The sequence below is a fragment of the Bidens hawaiensis genome, unplaced genomic scaffold (genome assembly GCF_021521415.1).
Source record: "Bidens hawaiensis isolate Kalapana, Puna unplaced genomic scaffold, B.hawaiensis_p1.1 tig00001692_1, whole genome shotgun sequence".
Classification (NCBI taxonomy): Eukaryota; Viridiplantae; Streptophyta; class Magnoliopsida; order Asterales; family Asteraceae; genus Bidens; species Bidens hawaiensis.
This window is the reverse complement of record NW_027491096.1, coordinates 3,387,884-3,393,255: the sequence shown is the minus strand read 5'-3', so window position 1 is coordinate 3,393,255 and position 5,372 is coordinate 3,387,884. Positions and strand designations below refer to the sequence as shown.

Here is a 5,372-nt window from a genome sequence, read left to right as displayed (position 1 = left end):
AGGAGAAGTGTTATGAATACATATTTATATGGTGACTCTTCACATACATAACCTGCATCTATTTATTACCTTTGTATTAATGCAATGTCTTTATAAATAGATGTATCTTGTGTTTGGTCATTGACATCAATAACAAACAATATATTTTCTCTCTATCATCTCTATTCTTACATGTATATGTTCATCCTATCCTAATAGGTCGTTATTTTACAACCATATGTTTTATTTGGAAGCACAAGCCAAGCCATCTAGCATTTGAATTTGATGACGTGTGGTTATAAACTGTGAACGCTTAGCTTGCGGTGTGCGCATATAACGTATATATATGTGTGGACCATTGGGTGGGCAAAAATGAAATTGCACTAATTTTGACGTTATTTTACCAATTTCGTGGAAACAGTGTTAAAAGTGGTGAAAGGTTAATCCGGCATCATGTGGTGGCGTTGATCGCCGAAAAACAAGGGTACTGCACCAATCAGCTGGGGTCTTGATGGTTGAGTGCTATGTGCCTTATATCTAATGTTTGATGCAAAGTCACTATCGAGCCGGGGGCTTATTGAAAGCAGCCGCTCTATTCCTATGTAAGCACGAACGATGATGTGTTGTTACAACCTGCTAAGTGTTTCACTTGCCTCTTTCTTTCACAATAAAAAAGAAAAAAAAACACACAAAACCCTAACTAAACAATGTCCGACGACGTGTTCAAAGCCGGAACGGAAGTCGAAATCAGCAGCGACGACAACGGGTTCCGGGGCGCGTGGTACACCGGCACCGTCATCCGCAACAAGCAACACCTAATCCAGGTGGAGTACAAGACATTAATGGCGGACGAATCCGCGAGGAAGCCGCTCCGAGAGACCCTGAAGGCTGTCCAGCTGAGGCCTCTTCCTCCTCGCGAGAAAGGCGAGCGCGATTTCAAGTTCAGCGAGGAGGTGGACGCCTACTACAACGACGGGTGGTGGGAGGGCGTCATCACGGGCGTCCTCCCAGGCAACCGCTACTCGGTTTTCTTCCGAGCCACCAGGGAGCAGCTGGAGTTTAGTGGTACGGAACTCAGGCTTCATAGAGAGTGGTTTCATGGTAATTGGGTTCCACCGCTCCAAGAAGATGACCAACCTCAGGTTCATTTATTATTATCTCCTTAATCCTCCCTCACATAATTAACAAACCCTGCTTTTTGTACAAGTTTTGATTCGACACTTTGGCCCTGTATCTTATGTTATGTTCGTTTATTATGCAACAAAGCTTTTCTTCAGTTAGTCAATAAACACCAACACCGGACTTGTTTCTTCATTTATGTTTGTTGCTTATCAGTTTTCAAACTAACTTTGACCAATTGGCCGAAGCGAAGCCATGGCAAACTTTTGTTAAAATAAAAAGGGGGAAATAAAGTGATTACAAATTAACAGCATCTAACCCTCCTGGACATAAACCATGGAGAAGTATGGACCTTAAAATCAAGCCAAACTACATAACAAACTCGAACATGCTAAATTAGCAAACTAAAAACTAGAAGCTACTTGGCATATTTCATAAATCTCTTGGTTTTGTTACCTTTTAAGACCTTGAGACCAATTTGGACCCTAGGTGCTCTGTTTATGTTGCAAAAGATTTTTCATTTCATACAAGTTTTGATTGAATCGTTTGGTGGGAAGTTTGCGTGTGCTCGCTTATAATAAACAAACAGAGATGCACAAAAACTTTTGTTCATTTAATTAAAGGAACGAAGTTGTAGACATGTCTTATTTGTTCTTTTATGTTCATTTATAAAAAATCTGTTTATGCTTGTGTTTCTGTGCATTTGTGTTTGCTAGTTTAAGGTAGTTAATATATTTGTTTAAATTGTTTTTGCCCACTACAAATTAGTATAGGGAATGGTTTCATGGTAATTGGCTTTCACTACTCAATCAACATGAAACAGAGGTAATTTACAGTTTTGAAATCCTAATTTTGACCAACTTTGGACTCTAGGTGTTACTAAATTTTCTGTTTACCTTGCAAATAATTTCTGATTTCATGCATGTTTTTATTGAACTGAATTGCTGAATGAGAACCTATGTTTAGAATTTTGAAATTTTTTTTTGTTAATTGCAATTAAGGTTAATTTTTAGGTCAATTTTAAAAGTTGAAGGTCAACTTTAGTTCAATTGACAAAATCTAATGGCTGTCTGTTTCTTAATCCACAAATTACGTGGTTGCTTGTGTATGTTTTGCAAAATCGAATCCTGTTTTGGTTATTTAGTTGAACGAACATGAACACATGTCTTGTTCATTCATTTATGTTCGTGAGCGTTTGTTTATTAAATTCGTTTGTTTACGTTCATTCATGTTTTTTGATTATCTTGGTTAAAGTTTGTTCCTTTACATTTGTTAATATATTCATTTAAATATTTTGGCCCATTGCAACTTACTATAGTGTTAATAACTTTTTAGGCTCAACACATTGTTTTTTTTACCTTACTTGTAACTACTTTTAGCTTAGTTATGTTCATTCATCTAATTTCAGTTATGTTTGTTTGTTTACATTCATTAACCGTTTGTTCATGCTGTGAAAGAACGAGCATAGGCAAACACCAACATGTACATTTTCTTAAAGAGCACAAACAAGAAAATCCCAACTTTTAATGGTTTGTGTTCGATTGTTTGTATGGTTAAAGTAAAATTACAGTTTTGAAAACCTGATTTTTACTACCTCTGACCAATTTTGACCATAGGTGTTAAAAGTTTGTTGTTTACTTTGCGAAATATTTTTGATTTAATATAAGTATTGTTTGAACAGTTTGTGAAATGTTAGGCAGGAAGTTCATTTATGTTAGTTTATTTAATAAACAAAAGAACATGTAGAGGTAGTTTTGTAACCATAATTTTGAGCAACTTTGACCAATTTTGACTCTAGGTGTTAAATTTTTTGTTTACCTTGCTAAAGATTTATGATTTCATGTTTGATTGGAACTGAGTTGCTGAATTAGAATCTATGTGTACAACATAATAAGCTTGTTTTTTAATTGCAATTAAGTTTAATTTTTAGAATCTGATGGCTGTGTTTTTCTTAATCCTCAAATTACGTGGTTGATTGCAAAATCGGATCTCATTTAGGTTATTTATTTAAACGAATAAACATGAACACATGTCTTGTTTGTTCATTTCTGTTCGTGAACGTTTGTTTGTAAATTTGTGCATGTTTGTTTGTTTACGTTCATTTGTATTTGGTAGTTTACATTGGTTTTGGTATTTACGTTTGTTAACATATTCATTTCCAATCTTATGGCCGTTTGCAACAGTGTAGTTCTTAATAACGTTTTAAGCCCGCCACACTGTTCCTTACATTGCTTTTAACTAGTTTTAGCTTAGTTATGTCCAGTCATCTATGTTCAGTTATGCTTGTTTAGGTTTATGAACCATTCATTTTCTTAATGAACATAGACAAACACAAAAATGTGCATTTTCTTAATGAACACGAACAAGAAAATACCGTATTTTAATGGTTTGTGTTCGATTGTTTGTTTGGTTAAAGGTAAACGAACCAACATGAACATGCTATGTTGATGTTCGTAAATGTATACAAGCCTAAAAGCGCAAAGAAGTCAAAATATAGAACTTGAATCTTCAAACCTTTGGTGATATCTTTACTTCACACACACACACATAATATATTTAATAATTTTTTTACTAACAAATAGTTAACAAGTTTTCCTGCAGCCGTATATCTCTATAGAGTTAAACATTTCCAACAACAATAAGTTCATCAAAGGTGCAACTGTAGAAGTAAGCAGTGACGAGGATGGTTTCTATGGCGCATGGTTTAGTGCCATAGTTCTTGAACAATTAAGCAATGGGAATTTCAAGATTGAATATAAATCCTTAAGAAACGATGATGATACGGCTTTGTTAACAGAAATTGTTGATATCAACCACATTCGTCCTTGTCCTCCTAAAGAAAGCATTGAACATTTTCGTTTGTTTGAAGAAGTCGATGCTTTGTACAATGACGGGTGGTGGGTTGGTGTGGTGTCCAAGGTATTGAGCCGGCAAAAGTACGAGGTTTTTTTTAGGGGGACGAATGAGGAACTGGTGTTGAAACAGTCGGATTTGAGGCGGCATCTAGAGTGGATTAATGGGAAATGGGTGTCGGCTTCTTCGGTTTGTAACTTGATTCACAAGTAAAAAAAGTGTTATTTGTTGTAGTGGTTGTTAGTTGTTTGTTAATTAATGGTTTGATGAAATTGGAATTAGGTATTATGGTCATCTGACTGACTTGCTCATGATGAAGGTTATGGAGTTTTTTGTGCTTTTAACTCCTTTTGAAAAATCTAGTACTTGGTTTCATCTCTTTTGTTTGGTTCAATTGATTATTATTATTTATGTTGTATGGGTTTGTTGTTAAGTGTCCATTACAATTTACAACACAAGTCAAAGCATGAATTTCTGGTATGGTTATGGGTTTGAAGTACTGTCCCATTGCAATTTGCTGCACTAGTTAAAGCATCAATCTTAAAACTCTTAACTTTAGTTATGGGTACTGTTGGCAAGTACCCACTTCTATATTTCCAGTTTATGTCCGACTAAATTGTGTTACGGGTAGTCCATTTACTCCTTACGTGCAATTTACTTAAAAACACCTTTGCAAAAATTGCTTATTTTAAAAAAAAGATCACTATCTATATTCAATTAAATAATACTTATTTTATTATATCTTATCTTTCCTCCACTCACACAAAACATATACAATGAATATATGGAGGGGAGTCTATATATGTGTATATATCAATGTCATATTTAGAGAGCCGGATAAAAACTATGAAGTTTTCCATAAATTATATGGTTAGAGATAATATAGGGATTCCAATGTGAATACTTTAATATCATACTCGTTAACTACTTGTAATTTTTTTTTTTAAATTAATTACATGTCTGGCATTGTATCCAAATAACCACCCCAGATGAATTGATTCCGGTTTTTCTTTTGGGTTCAAGTTCATTTGTTGTTCATAAATGTCCCATTACCGTTACCATAACACAATCAAAGCAAGAATCTTGAAAAAGTTATTTTATTGTGTTTGAATTTATTTGTCATAAACAAATGTCAAATTATGAATATAACCACAATATTTAAGGAAAAAAGATGCAAACTATTGTGGTATGTCGATCTCCGAGACTCCAAGGAAAAAAGATGCAAACTATTGTGGTATGTCGATCTCCGAGACTCCAACTTTAGTCTATAGATGTTACACAAATTACTTAATTGTGAAAAGTGCAACATTAATCATTCTCAAAATCAGAATAACATAAAATATCAAAAAAATATTATTCAATATAGGCATGTTTGGTTGGAGGTAATGCAATGAGGGTGAAATTGATTGGGGGACGGAATC

The 5,372-nt window shown here is 34.4% G+C and overlaps 1 pseudogene; it reads left to right on the top strand.

Moving 5' to 3' along the window:
• Positions 1 to 686: 686 nt before the first annotated feature.
• On the top strand, positions 687 to 4,289 carry LOC143593942 (protein AGENET DOMAIN (AGD)-CONTAINING P1 pseudogene; annotated as a pseudogene).
• The last annotated feature ends 1,083 nt before the right edge of the window (positions 4,290 to 5,372 follow it).